Source organism: Megalops cyprinoides, chromosome 7 (genome assembly GCF_013368585.1).
Source record: "Megalops cyprinoides isolate fMegCyp1 chromosome 7, fMegCyp1.pri, whole genome shotgun sequence".
Lineage (NCBI taxonomy): Eukaryota > Metazoa > Chordata > Actinopteri > Elopiformes > Megalopidae > Megalops > Megalops cyprinoides.
In genome coordinates, this window is record NC_050589.1 from 24,567,196 (window position 1) to 24,590,283 (window position 23,088).

The 23,088-nt window shown below is 44.2% G+C and overlaps 1 protein-coding gene across 1 annotated transcript in view; it reads left to right on the plus strand.

Annotated features, from left to right (window-relative positions):
* Positions 1-2,418: 2,418 nt before the first annotated feature.
* phc2a (polyhomeotic homolog 2a (Drosophila)) overlaps positions 2,419-23,088 on the plus strand; it is a 54,389-nt gene continuing 33,719 nt past the window's right edge. Inside the window, exon 1 of the mRNA XM_036534252.1 lies at positions 2,419-2,513. The gene's annotated coding sequence lies outside the window, so the exon portion shown is untranslated. The remainder of the gene's footprint in view (positions 2,514-23,088) is intronic.

Genomic DNA, 23,088 nt, shown 5'->3' on the forward strand with positions numbered 1-23,088 from the left:
GGGAGGGGGGAGGGGGTGGTCTGAGCAGAGGGGCCATCCAAAATAAGATGGGGTATTGAGCAGAGATACAGACAAAGTCTCTCTTTCAGTGCCACACCTGGCAACCTACTCTGTGTTCTTGCACACATGACAGATGCCATATATTGGAAGCAGCAGTGGCTTGTAAGAGGACACATGAAAAAATTAATAAAAATACATTTCTTTAATATTCCACCTTCTCCTTACCACATAATTTGTAAATATAAAGCAGCACTGCATCCGCTTACGGCTGCCATTTTGATTTGAAATATTTGGCTAAATGGTTAGCCCCTCTTCCATGGGCAAAAGTCAGCATTTTACATTAAGCATTTCACAATGCATGGGAAAATGTCACTGTTGCTGTTATTCCAAGTAAATTAAATCTGATCTGAATTGTAAGCAATGGGCGTGTATTATATGCTTCCCCCCTGAGGTTTACTGCCTCTGATTGGAAGATATTGGAAGACATTTACATGATTGGTATCGTCAGTGAGCTTTTAAATGACACGTATGAGGTTGTTGACCCTCCCTCCTTCCTCACCTGTCAGTTGACAGGCATCATTATAATATGATTCACACAAGTTAGTCCAGAAGCTTAGGGAGGCACAGATGAACAAGAACAGACAAAACATTTCATTATTCATGCTGCCGATAATAGTCAGTGTTGCTACAGCAATAATTATGGTTGTGACAAAGGAGAAAATGCACACTAGAGTAAAGAAGGACTGTACATGCAATGCATAATTCTGCATATCCTGAAATCACATTATATTTGCACATAATTTGCTATTGCTGAATATCCTCATGGTATTATGAAAGTGAACTAAATAAAGAGCCCAATAGGAGATCAGTCCTCTCTGCCAAATGTAACACACAAAGTATTTTACTTTCATTCAAGAGAGAAAAATTATTAAGAGAAAAAGGCTTTCCGTCTGTGATGATATTTATCAATGGTGCCTTTCGCGAGATACTCCACAGTATCTCGTATCTTTTGCATAATAATCATTGCAGACCATAATGTGTGATCAGATTACTTGTCACTGTATTTATCCTTAAAGTACAGAAGAGAGTCTTGTGCCATTCACATTTACTGAAGCAGGCAGTCACAATATTCAATAGCCACGCACATTCTGAGTACATTCTGACTGAGTAGCTGTTCAAATGTAAAGTTCATGTCAACGCCACAGCTGACTTTCAGTAGACTTCAGTACTGCCGGGAATTCCCGACTCCATTCTTTCTGACTGTAAAATAAATGTTTTTCCTCTGAACACCAGCATTCCGCAGAGTTTTCACACGCAGCGCAGTGGCTCTTCTTATACATCTGTTTAGGCTGTGAGACTACATGTCCAAGGCTCTGTGATCTACAGTAATTATGCCAATCACAATTTAACATTATTGTAATTATACTAATCACTAAGAATTTGTAATTACAGTAATTCAGGAAATACACGTCTGATAGCCGATGTCTGGTGTCTGATATTTGGTTCTGGGTTTTTTTTTTGTTGCATAACCTATGTAAAGATCACTGTATGTTTATTTTAGCATTGACAGCTAACTTGTCATCTTACTTGTGAATAAAATAACAAGAAAAGTTCAAAATGCCTAAATATGAACTTTCATTATTTTTTATGGTATTGATGTTTTTATTATTTGTTAACATGTAACTGTTTGTCACCTGTTTATTTGGGCTTTGTGCTTGCGCACACTAGAGCAGAAAGGGGCTTAAAAGTAGAAAGGGGCTGCACCCCTCTCCCCTGCAGCCTGACACAGCAGTGTGTCCCAGTCAGGTGCTCAGAAAGCTGAGTCCCACAGCGTCTGACATTTCCACAGTCGTAATCGTGAAACAACCTCAGCTTGTTGCAAATGAACACATTAAACACGCCCACCCTTGAATAATTTTAAAATGTGCAAGGGTTATTTGTCAGCTTGCTTAATTTTTGTGAGGAAGCTTTCATGGATTAGTCATAAGGCAAATCCATCTTAATGTGTATTTTTAACAATTTTAAAGAAATCAAAGGGGAATACCCGCCATTCCAGGAGGTCAGCACAACCCCCAAAAAGAGGCTAACTAGCTTTCAGTGTCTTTCTCTGCATCTTGCTGCAAGGCAACATTCCAGTTTGAAGGCAGATGCCATAAAACTCCAAGAAAGGGTTAAACCCTTCTGTGTTTCCATGGAGACAATGATAGGCCTTCTGTACTACTGACCTGACACGGCCATTCTATAGGAGAACAAGAGAGGAAGGAGGGGGGAGTGTTTGAGGGGGAAGGGGAGTGCCAGAGGCACAAGGAGTCAGGCTATTGGCCAGAGAGGGTCACATGTTACCTTTTGGAATGCTAATTCGTGTTAGGATTTTTTTTTCCTCTCGCCAGCTCCTCCTCTTCTCCTGGTCTATTCCGAGACTGTCGGACAGAACAAGACCCAGAAATGGTGTGGGATAACAGGAAAGGAACAAGAAACTGAAGCCAAGGAGGGAAACGAGGCCTAGAGAGAAGGTATGGAAGCTGGCCTTGTTTCTTTACAAAAGTACACGGCTCTGTGTTTCCCAGAAGCTTGCTGCTGTGACTGTAATCCAGGCTCTGTGCGCGTGGGTACAAGTGTCTATGTGCGTAAGGCTGCATGCTTTCAGGACCTTTTGTAATGCAGGACTATTTAGTGTCTGACAGAATAATGATGCAGCTGCTTGAAGTGGGAACCTCTGGTTAATCATGTGGGACCTACCGTGGTGTTCCCCAGCCCTGTGCATAAACAAAGCCTACCTTTTTTTTTCTTTTTGAGCAGATCTCTGTGAGGGTGTGTGGCTGAATGCAGCATACCGGCCAGATTGCTGAAAATGTTTTTTTTTGTTTGGTGCTCTCTGCCTCTAAGAGATGTTTCACAGCGGCTTTCTGAAGCCGTCTTGACAAGACGGTCAGAAAAGAGCTGGCCTCTGGGACAGGGTTCAGACAGTGTCCACGGGGTCAGGACCCAGGGGGGCACATTTATCTTGGCAAGCGTGGCACGTAGTTACCGCTCCCTGTAGTGATGGGCTGCGGCATTGCTTGGGGGTCCCCCCCGGGGCTCCTCTGCTGACCTGTAAGAAAGCGATACGCCGGTTTCCCTGGACTCCGGCTCTCTGCGCTGGAACTCTTGTGTGACATCACAGAAATGCTGATACAGTGCATCCTGCCTCTCAGCTAGCCGACTTTCTGCACACTTTGCAGACACTTTAGAACCCACTTCCTCTTCTGGAATCTTAGTGCCGGGATTGTGCTTGTCCGTGCCTCTGTCCCATTGCATCTCAAATACCTTTCTGTTGTCTTCATCAAGTGTATAAGAGATTCTGATAGTCTTGCTTCTTCCTATCATGAACCTTTCTAACTGCAAAACAGGACAGATTTCAAGCTATCAACAAAAGTGACTGCTTAATATATATGTATGTTTTTAATTATTTTAATTAATTATCTTAATCTCGTATTGCTTATACTTTACAGTTACAAGTATTGCGATTTATTGTGAATTTTAGGTTTTCAGGGGCAGTCTGCATAAAGTTTTTATGTGCAGCATTTTAATGTGGCACAGACTTGTACCCAAACACAACATTCCGCATGTTTCAATTAGTCCCACAACCCGCTGGTCCTGTTCCGGCAAACCCAAAAAATGGGTCCAGCTTGGCACCAGCTCCTGTTTACACCTTCATTACCGGACCATCAGGCAGCTGTGTTCCAGGCTCCAGAATAAACAGATGCTCCTTCCAAAATCGTCCGAGGTGTGGAGGTTCTGTTTGTATGCATTTGCATAATGTATTCAAGGTGCTGAAATGGCCCTGTTTGCCTAGGGAGTGTGAGATTCCCCTGGCTTTTCTTAGCCGTGGCGGGTCTCTACCTCCATGCTCCTCCGTGTACGCCCCCATCTCTTTGGGGAGGCATCGGGTTTTTCGCACTTGCCCTTTCGGTAGCACGGAGGTACAGAGAGAGCGAGTGTCTCGCCCTCTTCCCCGAGGGTCACAGAGAGAATCAATCAAAGCTGTGTATGGAGGTGCAGGCCCCTGCTCCCAACCACGCAGCTCAGGAAATGAGGGGGTCACTCGAGGCTGAGCTCGGGCCTTCAACAGCCCAGCGGAGGGCCATGAAACCGTGTCAGAGCGGTCCCAGAAATTAGCATTGTTTCCTGCTACCCGTGAATTCCTGCTAGCAGATGCACCGAGTCTCCTGACAGAGAACAGCATCTGCTTAGTCAGTCAGTCCTCACAACTAAAGCAAAACCAATCAGTTCGTATTTAGCCATAATATCATATTAAACTCAGTATCAGATCACGTGAATGTTTTCTTGTATTGAGTTGCATTACGATTCTGTGGTTGCAGATTCTGACAAGACAGGAAGAGCTGGTGATACACTAGAGGCTGTGGTCCTTCCGTGCTTACCAACAAATATACTGTACTCAAAAAGAGACATGATTTAATGTCTTACTGAGGTATCGGTTAGGCCGTTCAGCAGAATGTTTGTGACCAGCAACGTTTATGTAAATTATGCAAATAGCCAAAAACAACACAAGAGTCAACCCATGGCAATATTACCTCGTCTTATCTCAGGGATAAAGATTACGTGCAGTGACTGTCAGTCAGGGATCACACAGTGTGATACCTCTCATAAATAATGCAACATCTAATTTAATTAACATGCTGACATTCTGACATCTGGTTTTGTAATGGATATAAAAGTGATACAGAGCTCATCCATTGCAGGACGCAGAGATTATCACTCACATTCCCATTAGTGTGTAAATTGAAAAGCTGCTTTAGATTGTAGATTAATGTATGTGAATCGACATCGTGCAAAACAGGACTCGAAATTGCACGAAGCAATCCATCCTGCAAAGATTAAACGATGTTAGAATTGTCAGATGTCAAACATAAACGTGGAATTTCTTTCACGTTGCTAACTGTGTGTCCCTGAGGGGAGGTTACTGTTTGGTCGATTCCCAGGGAATGTGAGGTAAGCTCCATTCACAGATAGGATAATATGCAATGGAAACACTTCATTTATCATTTGGAGAGGGCCTGCGGTGTTTGTTGCCAGGTCCTGTCTGGGCGCTTCTTCTGCCGCGGAGGGTTTAAAGGATAAGAGGCCACTCTGTGAGGCGCGGTGAGTGGCGTGGTTTGTGGGATTGACCCTCTCTGCCTCCTCATTAAAAGACCATTCATCTCCCCTTTATCAAAGGTTAATCCCTCACCCCGCACGGAGGGAGACGCCAGTGCTTGCGGAGGCCTGAAGAGGATTTCTGTTTGCGGTGATTCACGGATGTGCGAAGCCCCTGTAGACTGTGTCCTCAGAACGGGCCAAGAACATGGCTGGGGTGCAGAAGGGGGGATAGAGTAGATCTAACCACCTCCGACGGCTGTCTCTGCTGTGTCTCATTCTGTGTTTTCTCTCATGCCTTGGCTGGGAGGCAGCGCCCTGGCTGTCTGATGACTTACTGGGGTGCTGACCCCGTTATGGGCCCGGCGCTGTTGCGTTTGGGTGGCCGCGCCTGCAGGTGACTGTAACATGAAATGCAAACCACTGTGGTCAGCGATCACAGTGTGTGCTCTGCAGAGAATAAAATCAAACATCTGTGATGTAGCCTTCGTTCTCAGTTAACAACAAGATGTTGCAGCCTCCTAGTGTCAAAGTTGCACTTTGATCACAGAAGGTAAAATACATTGCATGAGCAGTTCTGCTGTAAGCAGAGCACACCAGCCAGAAACGAAAGGAAAGCAGTGAAATACTGATGTTTAATGGAAGAACTACAGAGGGCTCAGGGAGTAGTTGGGAGTCACGGCATTGAGGGAAAAACCAAATAAACTGAAAAAATTCCAGCTCTTTTTCAGCCTGATCTGAATTTGAAGTACCTCCACTCCTACGAGACAACTAGACCTGTGTCTGTGAATGATTGTGAAGCACAGTGCTATATGCATACCAAAAAACACAAGAAATGGTCATTGCCATCATCGTGGTCATCAATGTTTCAGTTTTTCCCTCAGAATGGTCATCAGGCAGAAAAAGGGTTTAGTCCTCTATAACAGCGATCCAGTGCTCTGTATCCTTAAACTTTGATTCTTACTTGTTCGTTCCCTCTAACCCCCTCCTTCCTCACTAACTCATTCACTGACTCACTCACTCACCCACCCTCTCTCTCAGTACCTCATACAGGTACTTTACACCAGCTCTTCGAATTTGAAGTGTACATTACAGGGGGACTGATGAGGGAAGTGACCACAGGTGTGATTCCCATCCCTTGTAATGCAAATCAGCGCTGGTCCCACCTGATGCAGCACATGGTATTGCCCCCTGACCAGCACACAATCCCCCAGGACGACTGCCCTCAGAGGAGCTGTTCTGATTTAAAGAAACACTGAGAGCCACTTTTTTTCATCTTTGGCTCTGCATGCACATTCCGAACGTCAGGTTCCACCGGCAGCAGAGCTCGTGTCCTGTGGTATGCTGTGTGGCGCGGTGCACTTAGCTGAGTTTCTGCTGTGCGATGTGTGAGTCAGGGCTATGTGGCAAGGCGCCCCAAGGCAGGGGAGGGGGGGTATGGTGTGAAAAACACATGAAATTACTCCTAGCAGAAGAATGCTTTCATTTCCCCCACTGCAGCGGGGCTGGTATTTCCTTTCATGGGCTTTTAATCCAGAAGAGAACCATTGCTCCTCTGGCTCATTAAAAGATGTTCAAAAGCCCGCAAGAGAGTTCAATGTGGTTTAGAAGGAGGCGGATGAGGTCCAGTTTGTCATTGGGGAACAGTGAATGGGGGAAACGTGCGTTTTGGATGGAGAGAGGTTCACAGTAGGCGCAATGAGAAGACGGCCAGTTGTAATGATGGGGGGGGGTATGCAAGTTGGCCTGCGGGTGATAAGAGGTGAAGGATGATGGAGAGGAACAGGGTCTCAGTCCTGCGGGAGTTTAAACTCCAGCGCCCACACAGATTCTCAACACAGGAGCAGGGGTGGCAGGGTATGGGGCAGGGCTGGGAGGCATCGTAATAGTGCCATTTAGGCCTCATATCTGCCGCTCTAATCCTATATTGGCATTTCATCTGCATAATTCCTTCTCTGCTGCACCCCCCCCCCCCCCCCCCCCCCCCCCCCCATTCTCATCACAGCTCTCGGCGGGAGGATTAGAGAGCGGGGGGCTGATTAGAGCCACTCCCCTCCTGTCAGTGCAGAACAGATGAAGGAAATCTCTCAGTTTCTTCCTTCTCTTTCCGCTTTATCTAACTACCACCATATGCACACACACACACACACACACACACACATACACGCAGACACATGCACAGGCAAACACACACCCTCACATACATACAAACACACACACGCACGCACACACATGCATGCACATGCAAAAAATGCACATCCGTGTCCAAAGAAATGTTTTCAGAAGCACACACCAGGGCAGAGACCTCTCCCTTGTGAAAGTCATTCCTCCTGACGATTCTGATTTCGAGGCTAGCCACATGCCAAATGTAACTCTTTTGACTGAATTTTCAGCTTGTGGCAGATCAAAAAGACAGACAGTGCGGCTGTATTTCCTGTGGTGGTGAAAAGGTGAGTGCGGAAGCTGCTGACAGCGCCAGGGTCCTGGGGTGTGCTGCGAAGAGAGTGCAGACAGGTCTCAGCTTTCCGTTTAACGGGGGAGGGGGGGGCATCGCCCCTCTCCCCTCAGCTCCGCCGCTGCTGGTCCAGGCTGGAGGCAGATGAGAGCTGGGGGCCCACTTGCTGCTCTATTCTCCACATCCAGGTGTTCCCGCTCTGGCCTCGTGCTTCCTCCATGCGCCTCCACCTCACTAGCCTGACAGGCCCACAGCTGCCAGAAATAAATCTCTCCTCTTTTTACGGAGGCCCCGTCCGGCCCCTGCCCCAGCCGCTAATTTGGTCCCCTGCGCTCCCCGGGCCATAAGTGCTGGCGTCTGACCTATATTCCCCCTCATTGTTCCGCTCTGCGCCCCTCGCCGCCAGCCCCCATACACGGCCGCTCCACACGCTGAGCCTCGTAAATGCGCCCGTGTGAGGCATGTTCCCACCTCTCGCCTGCCACCCTGGACCCCAGGGCATGAGAAGCCAAAGCTCCTCTGCTTAGAGGATCATTTTATCACCAACAGAATACTTTTCTGTCCTGGATTGACTCTTAGCATTCTTTATAGTACAGACACTTAAAAGTGCAAATGATGAACATGTTCCACTTTAAATTTTAAATGACATCTTAAATAAACGGTGAAAGCACCCATAAGCCTTTTACTGACAGAAAATGGTGAAATAGGTAGTGTCCAGATAATCCTCACAACCACTGGTCTCTAACTGTTTAGATCAGAGCCAGGTGAGTGGAGAGACAGATCATCTGATACTCCTTACAAGAGCTTTACTTCTGTTTGAATCTACACTTCTATTCATGTCTGTGGATAAGAGTGCAATGAAATGTTTCATAAGAGCTTTAGCATTAACAGAAATAGATCCATTGTGTCTGTCCTCTCACACTAACCCCCTAAATTCAGAATCTTTAGCTATAAAACAGTTTTTGATTTGGGGATTAGATTAAGTACATGATGATGGATAGACATTTAGCACTCACTTCATCTGAAGTGATGCTGAGGATTGAATCATGAAGGCTTGCATCAGAGACAGTCCAGGCAGGGGGTCTGCTAAAATAAGAGTTGCAGTCTCCTTGCCTGTTCAGGGATTTTTCTTTAATGCCATCAGTGCGACATCCTGTTGTGATCGTGAGATCGAACAGGAGCGTGCGAGACCTCCTGCTGAGCACAGGGACACCCAGAGGAGCCGAGGAGGATCATCCTCTTGTCTCCCGGATAAACTGGAGGTAGAGATGACATGCGAAGAAACACTCTTGCTTTTAGTGCTGACAAACAGATTAGGCCTGCATCCTGACTGTACGCCAAACCGGATCCCCCTCTGAGAACCCCCTATTTGAATGAGCAAGCGGCTCTGTCATTTTCTCTCCGACCAGATAATCTGGCTGAGTATTAACCATCAAATACTGAGAAAACCTATTACATCACACAGAGTAATATCCACATATCATATGCTGAAGATATTTAGCAAAGTGGCTTTAGAAAATGGTTCTGGAACTAGGCTGGGAGCCAGTAGGCTCTAGGTACGGATCCCAACAGAAATATGGCCATTGCGCTCATGAGTGAGTTACTTAACTGAAAGTGGTTCAGTGAGTATCCAGCTGTGTATGTGTGGATAATGCGTGAAATGTAAGCCATGGCAGGGAATCAGTTCCGCTCATAAATGTTTTCACGTCTATCGGACGCCTCTGATATAACCCCCTCCAGGACTGTAGGCAAGCCATTTCATGCTGATGTTCTAATGCTCAGTTGGGCTTTGAGGTGGGCTGTTGGGTGTGGTGGTGATAACTGTGACCCTTTATGACCCCCTTGTCACATGGTCCCCGGGCCCCATCTCCCACCCTGCAGCTGTGCCTTTGATCTCCGCTGATTAACACACACTGTCTGATGTTATGGTGTGGACCCTGTAGGTTTTCTCCCCGAAAATGGGAGGGGGTTTAAATCAAGATGATTAACAGGCATTTCACTGTATGCATGGCTGTGTCTGTGACGGTCACTCCATGTTAACTTGTACTCCAGCACCATAAATGCTACCTCAAATGCCACATATGTAGGGCATTTTAACCTAGCAACACAGCCACCATTTTAGACAGTAGGAGCAATAAGCTACAGTACTAGCCTTGTGGTTCTGAGCCAGTGAAATGTAAATAGTAATAATAGTGTTATGGCCACTATGTAATGCCACTATGCTGAATAGCAGAGTCTGGGTGATGTTTTCACATATGCCAGTGGAGGGTTGTAAGTCCCTGCATTTTCTCAAGAGAAAGCTTCCCCTTGAAGGCTTGGTGGTCCAACCAGAGATCCACCCCCTAACAGCCCCGCCAACTCCCAGCTCTGCCACACTTCTCACGACAAAGCAGAAACGCCGTCCAATGGGCTCTGACCCCAGCTGAACAAATGAGTTGGTGGAAAAAAAAAAGGAAAGAAGCAGAGATCTCCAGGGAGCTGTAGGTGTGTATCTGTTTCCCTGTTTGTTTAGTAACATTAGCTTGTGGGGCCTCTGCCGATAGCCAGCCGCGTGTGGCCAGGCAACGCCACAGGGGAGCAGCCCACCGCCGGCCTCGTCTGGCTGTCAGTCGCCGTGTGATAGCAGAAGAAAAGGGGAGCGGGGCCGTGTGCGTGCTCGTTTGGAGTCAGGCCAGCCGCTCTGAAAAGGCCCCTCTGTGGGTCTCTTTGTGCCGGACCACTCAACTGTTTGAGACAAGTCCATTAGAGTCAGACTTCTGCGTTTCACCCAAGAACACCCTGGACGCAAGATCTGGGAAACCTTCGCTCCTTACATAAAAAAAGATGAAAGGAGATTGGTGTCTCTGTCAATGGAGCGCATCAAACACAGAGGAAACACAGAGAGTACAGAGGGAGCACAAGCTCTGATGCTGCTTCAGCGTGACACGTGTTCCTACAGAGCAGGAGGGAGCTGTGAGATGTACCCCTATAGATATCAACATGTATTCATTTTTCTTTAATTTATAAGTGAATATGTAAAACCCACAGTATGTGTTGCTTGCAGATTCAGGCCTGGCTTCAATCAGCATTTGTCCTTAACTGACTAAGTGACTATTAAATGCAAGGCTTACTTTTTCCTACTGCTAAAACTAATGAAAAAATGTGCTTGCGTTGAGAAAAAAGAACACTTGCATTCATCAGTGAAGCAAATTTATCAGACAGATGTTGATTGAATCCAGGCCTCGGTTTACTCAAACCTTTTAACTGACTACATAACTGAGTACTCAATCCTGGTCATACTCTGAACGGATCAGTGCGCAAGTGCAGTGATGTGGACCGAATCACTGCATCACAGCCTCATCTATTAGAATTCATCTCCTTTTTTACCCCCAATTTCCCTTTTTTTCTACACCCATGGCCCCTTTCTTGCCCCAAAAAGCAGCTAATTTATATGCTAATGAGCAGGTAACAATCAATGTGTTTTGTGCTCGACTGCCCCCAATCAATGCAATATTGCCCCAGCAGATGACTGAAATATATTTATTACACACAAGCACTGAGTTTCATATGGGATGATGCTTCATGCCTAAATGAAGCTGATAAATGCCTTTGTTCTGTAGCTTGGATCTGCAGAAAGAAAAAGATATGGGCAACTTTCAAGCAATTCGATTGGTGACATATTAAATGTCATATGCGCATGAGAGAGCCTGATTTTCATAACATAGGCAAGGCCATTGAAGCACACACATACATGTATAAATCACATTTCAGTTGGAAAGTGTGTATTCTGAAGTGGCATACACATATTTTTCATGTGCATGCATGTGTATGTATGAGCCCACAAATTTCAAGTTAATTTATTAGTGTTGTATATACAAAGGAATACATACATTTCAAGATGTTTTAAAAACACTTTTTACCTAAAAAAATTTCCCCCGTTTACTAACTCAATCATTCAGGAACTCCATCTGATTGCCAAGCTCTGCCCCACCTTGAGTGCCCTGGAGTGAGAGTACAGAACAGGGCACATGCACTCCTCTGCAACATACACAAGCCAGCCCAGCTGTATGGCTCAGACTCCATGAAGAACTAGGCCTTTTCCTGTCAGAACCACTTGTGAGCTCCAAAATACATTCAATATTGAAATAAGCCCTAGAAATACACTTAAGTAAAAGTGTACATCAGCACTAGGGTGTTCCTCTCTTCTTCAACAGAGGGTATTAGTCTAATATGATATGATAGAGTAGAGAATCTGGAAGAAATTAGATATATTTGAGAGACTTTTAAAGGCTCTGTGGGACCCTTACTCATAAGAGGATATCTGTACTGTGTTTGTTATGATATTTTTACATTCTTTTCAATATGCATTTAAAAGCAGGTCATTTGACTCTGTCAGTTCTAGCAGACTGGAAGCTGGGAGTGTTCAGTTTCATATTCATGGAAAAGAACTACTGGAAGAGCTACTGGAAAAGAACAAGCTGTCAGTCATCTTTCCTTCCTCAGACATGAGTGGAGAGTTATTTTCACCAAGAATGTAGAAACAGGCGAGGACCTCAAACACCTTTATCAACTTCCTGGACTTTGAGCTTTCTGGCCTTTCTGGCCTGACCTTTTGTCTCATATGTGACATCTTAACAGAGTCTCACTGATGATTGCTCCATTTGTTAGCCTGCATCACCCAGAACAGTTTACAGGCACATAATGTACAAAAATTCAAAGCACGCTCTCACTTCCCAGTTTGAAGGAGATGGACAAAAATAACTCAGTAATACAAAAGATCTTTTATATATAATAATTTCCTGCCGTACTGTGGAGTTTTCCTTTATTCAGAGACTTTCCTCATCCAGATGCTAAACTGCAGGGAAGTGGTCCTGGTCGCCATAGAAAAGAGTTTTATTAAATGAGCTGAAAACCTCTTCTGAAGCCGCTAGGGCCACTGGAAACTCTCCCTGCTACAGATGGAAAATGCAGTGATTTTTGTCTGAATTGATTTCAGTCATTTCCTTTATATCAGTTAAGGTCCACAGGTTGAACATTGATGGATTTCATATGGACAAACAAGAGTTGCAAGAGTTGTGAATATCATAAACTCATTGGTGCGGGTCAGCTTTGCTTTGGGAGCTGTAAGCACCATAAGTTAGAAACCACCAGGCTGGGTAGCACTATAAGTTCAGTATATAATCACCAGGCTATGCAAAAGCAATACCCCAAGCTGGGTAATCACGCAGCAAGAGGAACATTGCTGTTGGAAAACACCAATGACTATAATGGAATGCAACCTCTATTTGATTTTTAAAAACCCCCAAAAAACACAGGTTGGTGTGGGCATCCTACATGACAACAGCAGAAACAGTCTCAGGCTCTCCTCAGTGGTCGTTAAACAAAAGGCTCCCCCCGCAGACTCAGCTGGCAGGTTTATGACGGGGCCTCAAGGAAATGGGGGCCGCAAATCAACTTGAGACACAAATCAAACCCCTGTCCTGTTGGCGCTAGAAAGCCACTCCTCTCATAATACAATGTGCGATGGAGAATTGTGTCAGAAATTTGTCTTGCAGGGCAGGACACCCTAGCTGAGAGCTGGGAAAAACCGAAATCAGTTTCAAAGGTAATAATGTCAGTCATCTAATATCAGTCATCAATAACTGAACATCGAACTGTGTTGTGTAACAAGTGCCTGTCAGCAGCATTGATTGACAGCTCAGGGTGAAGTTACAGTATTATTGTTACTCCATGGTTAGTACAGAATTTAAACCCTCCTAGGAAGATGAAGTTCTGCATTTGTCTAGCAGGAAAAAAAGGAGAAAAACAAATCTGAAACTGGATATTTAGGTAAAAGTGGGGCATAAGTCAACGTGTGATCAATTAGAGAACTTATCCTCTGGCACCCTGTGATTTGGAGCAAGCCATCACCCGTCACCCAATTGCCATTTCTCCGAACTCCAAATCTGCTAGAAACACTGCCGAAAGGAGCCCACAGGCACCCCATTGGTGGTCGCTAGGAGACCACATAATCTCACAAGGATGGCAGGCAGTGTGTTTGCCGTGACTGTTGCTGTTGGGATGAGGGCAGGGCAGCGAGAGCTGGCCGGGGGTTTACGTACAAAGGGCTTCCTTTTGGGACAGGGGTCCTGGGGGGGGGGGGGGGGGGGGGCTGCTATAAAGGCACTCAGAGCAATGGGGGCGTGGGGGGTTATGAAGGTAGGCATAGGCTTTGTCTATGAGCAGGATTTCTCTCTCCCTCTCACTCTTTAACTCTTTATGCTCCTCTCCTTGTTCTGTGGTTCTCAGAAACAGATTCTATTGCACTTTCATTGTACGAACTAAAATAGCGTTTGCAGAGAACAACACAGATATTAAGGCAATTCTTGAGACATGCAGCCGCATCATTTATTTGAAAGCTAGCTATAACCTGATTGAGAGACCTACACCTTTTGAACATACCTCATGTCTAGGGTTTTTTTTTTTTAACTAAAGAGCTTGTGTCATCATCAGAATTCCCTGAAGGGCTGGCTGAAAGAATGAACATCAACATGGTCAGGGAGTTACTGTCAATCTGAAAATCACAGGTCCAAGTTGATTTTTTCTGTCAGATACATATATAACATATAGACCAGAATAAGGTCTAATGCTTTGTTGGTAGGTCACCAGAAACAGGCCACACTAACACTCCTTGTTCTGTTCATTTGTATCGGTAATTATAACCCTTGTTTCAGCAGATATCAGATCAGTATATCTGAATGTACTTTGGGCTGGATGGATGTATACATACGTAAATGTACAGTAGGCTCCTTTCTCAGTTACTCATTTATATTTTTAGAAATAATATTAGTAATATATTTCTGTCTTTCTTTATCTTTCTTTTCTTTCTGTGGTGAGTTTGAAACTCATCACACTATAGTAAAACTTGCCTTGATTAATACTGATCTGTTGCAGATCGTTATTTAGGGTTTGATAGCCATTAATTGCAACACTTATAAGTCATTTAGCCGTTTATATTAATAAGCATGTGTAAATGAATGAGGCATTGAGTTAATGCTGAAATAGGGATTGATTGCAGTTTTACTGATGATCTATAAGCTGACATTAATTAAAAGCATTACCAGACGTGTTCATTACTGGAAGAAAATTATACCTCTTACTGGACTGACTTGGTCCTGTTGTATGACGGTGTGGTGACTGTGCTGTGATCACTCTGGTGCTGTAGTCACGGCTGTTGATGGACTTCAGTGTTTGCCGAACCTCCTGCAGGGTAAAAGACAGAAGCTAAGGTGTTACAACAACCACCATTCACAAACCAGGTGTCTCTTTCATGTGCTTGCTTCTGTGTTTTCTTCGTTCTTCTTTGCAAGTTTAACAAGACACAGCTACCGCTGGGCAGTATTGCATACAGTGTAAAAGTAGACAAACATCTTGACTGTTGCTTTTTAAAACAGTATGAAATTTGCAATGAATAATTTTCAGTGTTGTGTTTGAGTAACCAGTTGAACTGTACATTGAATACAATCTTAACTGGTTTACCAAGTCTAATTCTTTGCTGTTTTGTTCAGAATTTGCACATTCAACACAAAATGTGTTGAATGTGTTATGTTCTATGGAAACAGTATTCAATATTATTCATATAAGACTTTTAACAAAGGAACACTTTACAGAGCACTTCACAAAGAAGCAAGTTAAGCTATGAGACAACATTTAAATTTAGATGAGGAACAATAATCCAATGACAAGAGAGGAAAAATCACTTAGTGTGATAGATTCCCATTTACCACACAGTCCTACATAGTAACATTTGGTATTTTCTTTTACGAAGATAAAAACCCAAAAAAAAAAAAAAAAAAAAAAAAAACCTGGAGCACCCTCCCTTCCACTAACAGCAAAGCTGTAACTAAAAAAAGAAAGCTAAAATGTAGAGGAAAAAGAGGAAAACTGAAGCTGATGATGAAAAAGAGTGAAAACAAGAGTTGCGAGTGAGAAAATGAGTGTGTGAAGTTGAGTCAGACCCCATGATTGATGCAGCACCACAGAGGAAAGCTGTTCTGGTATCACTGTCACTGGTTACACCTTGTCAGAGGTGGCAGGATCAACACTAGGCTGCATGCCTGTGATAATGAACATCCTTATATCCTGAAAGGCCAAAACACACAAACAGCATGGCACCAGATCACAATGAAGAGGGCCTGTGGGCCCAAAACAGAGAAAGGAAGTGGTGCAAAAAGGTCTCTGGAGTCATATTTGATTCACAGTTCTGTGCGGGTTGAGCTCAGTTAAAGCTTAGAGACTAATGAGCTTGACACCTACATTGATTTGTCCTCTCTTAAAAGAATACTGTGTTCTTAACCCTTTAATACCTCATAATTAAAGGGTATGGAATGTCAGATATGTTAGGATGCTGGTCAATTTACAACCATCAATTTTAGCAACAGTCCTCACCATAAACCATATATGTAGGTTTCACATAAGATTAGTCAAGATAATTAATGGGTAAGTTTCGAAACTTAAGCTGCTTGGATGGATGGCCAAAATAATGAGGGGAATGTGGCATTTAGGAGCCCAGTAACTGTCCACAATAACTTAGGTGTGTGTGCGTGTGTGTGTGTGCATGTGTGTGTGTGTGTGCACGTGCACGCATTTGCGTTCAATGAAACTGTATAACTGTATAATAACTTTTATAAGCTTGTGAAAACCCTGGCTGGCAGCTCTTAGAAGAGCAGTATATATTCAGAGTGTTTGGACAGCAGACACAGGATACAGGAGCCCTGGGAAACAGAGCATGGCTGGAGGACTCCCATAGGCTAGCTCAGCGTAACCATAACGTCCAGTCCAGACCTGCCACGGATTGAGTGTCCTGTCCATCTGGTCACAATGTGCCTTTGGGGGGTTGGGGAGGGCTGGAGAGGTCTGTTTGAAGTGACTCTGTTTTGTCTTAATTACCAAGCACCTCTTCCCTGACGCTGTCTCATCCTCATGAGCACAGTGCCTGCTGGTGTTCACACATCAGATCGCTTCAACAGCAGACATTTCATTGCCCAATGTGCATCTTTTGATGTGTAAAGTTCTTCCTAGTTATGAAGCAGAGGCTCCATTGGTTAGACATACAGTATATCTTTTTTAGGACAGCATAAATTGTCCTCAAATATCACTTGCTGTCTTTATTCCCTTTAGGCTAAATCCCTCAACTGGGGACACCTGTGGAAAGGAGTGTGAGGGAATGACTCACTGAACCACAAATAAGCATTAATACATGTGATTTTTGCTCCATTAAAAAATATTGAAGGGCTGTATTTGAGGTAGAGATGAGCGATTATGAGAGAAACATGGAACCTAAGCCATAAGACAAACATATTACACAAATAAAACCCGGCTAAATCTGCTTGTGGTTTTGTCCATTGTCAGCAATTTCCAATGACTCTGGCAAAGCCCTTTAGACTCATGATTATGGCAGTCTTGCTGAAAAAAAAAGCATTTCAGCTGTTGCTGAGGCAGCTGGAGAGAAAGAATTAGAAGGGAGATGAAGGGTCTTTTGGCTTTAATCAAAGCATAATGTCACACTTATAGAAATGATAGGGTCCAGTCAGTCTGAAGCAGAGTAATGGGAAGGCTCAATTTTGACATAATAGCAGAACTCTTGAGTGCGTTTGTGGGGGTGTGATATTTGGCTGTGTGTCCGGATGCAGATAGGTTGGATAATTAGAGAGGAAAATGGATTCCGGTTCTCTCTCTGGATTATGGCGATCACTGCTTGGTTTAGTATTAGTGTTATTTTTAGCCATAACCTTTCTGCTTGAAGTGTGAGGCTTGTAGATGAATTTGTAGCTCAGCTGAATCAGTGAGGACAGCGCTGGGTGTCGCAGACGGGAAAAGGGGGATTCTAGGCTGGGATACAGTATGGACAGGACTGGGACAGTGGGGCTGTGGGCTTCATGGGTGGCTGAACTTTGGCGGGCTGCCACCTAACCAACGGGAAGGAGCCAATTGAGTGAGATAATGTGCAGTGTGCCACAGCAGCCGGCAGGATAATGAAGGGAGAGAGAGACACACACGAGAGAGGTAGGAGAGAGGACATAGAGGGAGCTGGAGGATGACAGGATAGAATAAAGTTCAGAGAGAAATGGAGGAGAGAGGTACTGAAAGGGGAGAGTGGAGAGAGAAAATCTGAAAAGAAGATGGAGAAAGAGGGAGAAAGAAAATATGAGAATGGGGAAGAGACAGAGGGAGAGACAGGAAACTAGGGAAGGAGAGAGAGAATAGAGAAAGAGATAATCTGAAAAGGTGAGAGAAAGGATCCACTTTTCACTTGATCTGTTCCAAGATTACAGGGATGAATGCACACCAGGCTATATGGGATCGTAACTTCTCCATTTCACACTTTTTTTAATTGAGTGAAGCAAATCTTTCTTCTTTCTTGAGGATCACACATCTGCATAAAAACACAGCAACCTGGAAAGCAATAGTGGTAACAGAAATTGAAGTTTTTTCATCTGACTTTGCAGCTGAATACTGGAATTTCTCTTTGGCCCTAATAGTTTGAAAGTGTTAGCAGTTATCTATTTTCAGACAGACCAACAACTACTTTCCAAATCAATGAAAAACCAATGAATATGACTTGTCAGGTAGCTACTTAGGCAGATCATCTAGCTATCTATTTTCTACTTCTAACTTTTTTAGAGCTTGTGTCTGAAGTCTGAAGAGTGAAACTTATAAATTGAGTCAATCAACAAAAACAAAGCTAAATCAGTTTCTCTGTACTGGCTCATTTACGCATTTGTGCCTACCTTGACAAGTTGCTAGGTAGCTTGCTAAGTGTGGCTCATAACTAAGACAGCTCAGTCAGGGGTATGTGGGATGCAATGGTGATTTTGTGCTTGACATGAGCTAAGGAAGCAAAGGAAGTAGTCATCTGCAGGTCCCATCATGTCTTTTGAGAGGACAGTGGGAGGCTGAAGAGATGACCTGTTCCAGCAGTCCTGAAAGAGGCCAGCAGAACCCGGCAAGAGCCACATGCTAATTGCTTTTTCTTTCACATCTGCGCTTTTCTGCTCTCTCCTGACGCATTGTTCTGTTCAATTTGCGAGTGTGAACAGGGCAGGAGAGGCAGAGGAGAGAGGAAGGGGGGAGACAAAGATGGAGGTGGAAGAGATGCAAAATAAAGACCTCCTCCATTCCAGGGTCTATGGATATTTTAATGTATATTTTTTCATTCATCGTTGCATTTGCTATATCAGCACATGCATTGGCGACATTAGTGTGTTCTTGTTGTGCCAATAAAGCCAGATAAATTAAAAATGGAATTGATAGAAGAGGGAGGAGGGTAAAGGAGAGAGACATGGACAAAGAGAGGCTTGCATCAGCTCATTCAGCCTTTCTTATGAGTCTGAAAGAACGGGCGCAGTACAGTGTCCTTGAGAGGCCTCTCATCTGACAGAAGGCTAATTAGACATCAGTAAGTTCCGCTGATGAGACCTGTGTGTATGTGTGTGTGTGCACGTGTGTGTCCGGGTGTGCTCTGTAGAGGACATTTGTGGAAGAGGATACAGGAGTCTTTGTGTGTGGTTAATTGTGCGCATATGATGTGTGTGTGTGTGTGTGCGCATGTGTGTATACATGTGTTCAAGACGCTATGTGGCAGGTGTACTTCTCCTTCACACATCAGTTGATCCTTAGCTCCATTTGGCGGCTGTGTTAGTGTAGCTGTTTGGACGGGTGGATCAAGGAAGTGTGGCCTAGCCCCTATCCCCCCCCCCTCCACTCCAGTCTGAGGAAGTATCTGGGGGGGGGGGGTGGAGTCTTAGCCTTTGAAGTGTGTTTGTTTAATGAGTGCCATAGGCCCCCAGTCTTTTGTAGTGGGAGGAGTCAAGGCCCCTAGAGGAGAATGAGGAGTCGTTTGTCACAGAGCACGAGTGTTATAGCGTCTGTGGCCTGGGAGAGGGAGAGAGACACTGGCAAGCAGGCCTTCCTCTGGCTCCAGTGAGTACACTTGATCCATGTGCTGTGTAATTGTTTAATAGGCCCGATCTGTACGCTTCAGTGTTGCATTGTGGGACAGCGGCTTCCAGGACAGTGATGTCAGCAAGCTGCATGATGGTGCTAATGTGTTTGGCGTCAGCAAAATATTTTCACTTGCCTGTGCAAGGGGTCATGTTCCAAATAATATTAATGTCATTAAATGCATAATGGAGCATGTAGTATAAACAGAATTATCAGACAGAAATGCTGAAATTGGGCTTGTTGTTATTATACATATTCTCAGGCTGCAACTGGTAAGAACTGTTTGACATAGATAAGCATCTTTATGCACTTGATTTGTTTCTGTCTTATTAGGAGTGTACAAGGATTACTAAATTATGAAATACACTAGCAATTCTGAGTGACCCTGTGTGGCAAAAATATTAAGTCATTATTACATATCATTGTATTTTTTGCCAGAAACAATGTGTGAAAACTAAGGCTGTTCACTATCATATATACATAGATTATTATGGTGTAGAATGTCATCTCACATCCCATATACATCTTACATACCATTAAAGCAATATAGCCAATCTGACCATAATGTCTTTACATCAGCATCCTCTGTAATATTGCATTAATGCACTGGTTTATGCTTTGAAAGACTTCTGTGTTTATCCGTTTCTTTTCTATGTTTGTTTGATGTTGGTAGCTTTCGGGTCTATCTTTCTGGGCTTTGCAGTTCTTGAGAAGTAACTTCTATGTCTGTCTGAATATTTTGCAGTTCTTTTTCCCTTACGTGACATGTCCAGGTAATTTGAACATGCATTGTAAAGGGTAGGCCTGAACTGAAGTGACTAAAGGTAGTAAATGCTGTCTGCAATTTCCTTAGAGGGTTTAAGGGTGGAACTGCTGAGGATGTGGCTGTTCAATCAGGCCTCGGTTTCTGTCATACTGTCAAAATTACGAGAGCAAGAAAAGAAACGTGGTGAAGATACGAGCTTCCCCGGCATGGGAATCTCGTGTTCCCTCCTAGATACATAACCTTCCGTGTGGCTTCTCCTCCCTCCCAAATTCATCACTCACTTCGATATAGTGACACTGTGGCGTCCGGGAAGGCTGAGGCTGAGGCAGAGGCAGGCCACACGGTCCCCGCAGATCAAAGGGGACGGGGGAATGTGGCGCTCCTGTCATGTGGCTGCCAGGCTCTTGGCACCTTCCTGAGGGCTGGCTTTGTGCTGTCGAGCGGGGACTGAAAGGGACGCGTCAGCTGGAAGCACATATGGGGCGAGGACAGGGCTGGAGCAGACATGGTGTTGTCTCAGTTTGGACTCTCTTCAGATTGCAGCAGTTGCAGCATTTTGGCGTTGTGGTGAGGGGCAACGGCTTTTGACCCAAAGGTTGCCGATTCTACTCACAGGTGGAGCACTGCTGTTGCACCCTTGGGCAAGGTGCTTAAGGGCTTGGGCTGTCAGTAAAACATCCAGCTGTATAAATAGACAGAAGTCTGTGTTAAATCTATGTATGAAATGAAGCTATGTAAGTCACTCTGGATGATAGCACCTGCCAAGCAAATGTAATGTTTTCTAACTTTATGAGATGTACTTTCGTATCCTTGTTTTGTAAGTCTCCCTGGATAACAGCATCTGCTAAGTGTTAGCATGTAAATGTGAAGATCAATGTGGCTCTAGTGAGAATATAGCCAGCCTGATACTTGCTGCAGAAACTTGCTGCAGTTTCTGTGCAGGTGCAAAGAGATGAGCATCCATCTGGACTCCTCCATATTTGAAAGAAACACTGGGAACACTAACTCTTTTTACTACAGATGTGTCTCTGGAGAATGTTGGCCAATGGAAGTCAGCTGTAAATACATTTTTGTGGTGTTTCTTTTCAATATGGCTCATATTGCTTTCACACTAAGCATGATTTTTAAAAATACGCACATTCCTTTACAGTCTATAATGCCTTCCACGGTACCCCTTCTGCTGCAATTCAACTGCATCCCTGTGACATAATTGGCCAGATTGGTATCATTTGATATCTGTCACATCACTTCCTAAAGGAGAAGTCCATTCACTAATCATAGATGAGTCTACAGACCCAGTATGAAGTCAATCAAGCAATGCGATTCTGGTATGGTCACGCAATGCGACAATTGCAAATATAATAAAACAACTGTCACAGGTGAGCTTTGGGTGACAACTCTTGAGTCCTGCACTAAAGGATCATTTTAATGCACGTGTCTTTTAAATCTATGATTTCATCTGACCAACATTTCAGCGCAGATACAGATGAAGAGTGACAGGAACTTTACGAGCTGAAAAGCGATTGTCAGAAGCAGTTTTCTCATATGCTGCAGGGCTGGCTGTACCACTCCCATGAAATGGCTTATTAATGCGTGTGTTCCTAGTTGGTTGTCTAATCTGTGTGCATCCTGAGAGGTCGGGTGCAAATTCCTTTTATGTAATTGGTTTTATTTTCTCCCTGTTTCGTAAGCATCTGGCTTGCCTTGGCACCAGTCTGCCAGCTAACATTAGCCTTGCAGAGTGTCTTTAGCTGGCAAACTAGCACCCAGACACACACTTCATCCCTAGTTTCAATTCAATGCTGTCTGCTGTGCACATTGTTGTGACTTCTTTTGCTCCTGAGTCCTTCCTCAGAAAGTCAGATCCATTTTGCTTGTTGTGGACTTGATTACAGCAGTACAGAACACTGAAAACAAACAAACACAGACACACTCCTTGTTTACTTCCTGTTCCTGTTGCTGAACTTCCTGTCAAAATGTGAGCTGACAGTGGAAATTGCCCTGGTGCTACCTTTCAACCAGTGTGATGTTCACATTTGTGCCTGACCAACCAAAGGAAACGGCAAGTCACACCACTATATTTTACATTACATTATTGGCATTTAGCAGACGCTTTTATCCAAAGTGACTTACATCAATTACAGAATTCAATGTTATCCATTTATACAGCTGGATATTGACTGAGGCAATTGTGCATACCTTAAGCACCTTGCCTAAGGGTACAGTGGCAGTGCCCCTGTGGGGAATTGAACCGACAAATTTTTGGTTACAAGTCCTGCTCCTACCCACTATGCCACACTGCTGCCCCCCAATCTAGAGGATTATGCATGTAAACGCACAGTATACCCAGGACCAAAACTGTAAACTCTTTGATGGGGCATGTTTTACAATATGATACAATGCAACATATTTTGCCCCACCAAGAGACCAGGAGCAATTTAGAAAAGGGCATCTTACAGGTGTGCAGAGAACGGTGACATAATTAATGGAAAACCCTAACCTGTCACCACTCAAGCAGAACCCTCAATGTCTTTTAGTATTAACACAAATATAACAAACCATTGCCATTTCTGTTGGTGTCTGTTCTTATTTGTATTCTAATCTAACAATATATCATATGGTCATTGTGGTCATATGTGGTCTAACCTATGCAACTGTGGAAGGATGTTGCTGGACATGGTTAGTGAAAGCATCTTTAAAAACATTGCAAATTGTCAAAAAAAACTTCAATTTAAAACTTATTTTGTCTTTAGTTTCCCATGTTATGTTT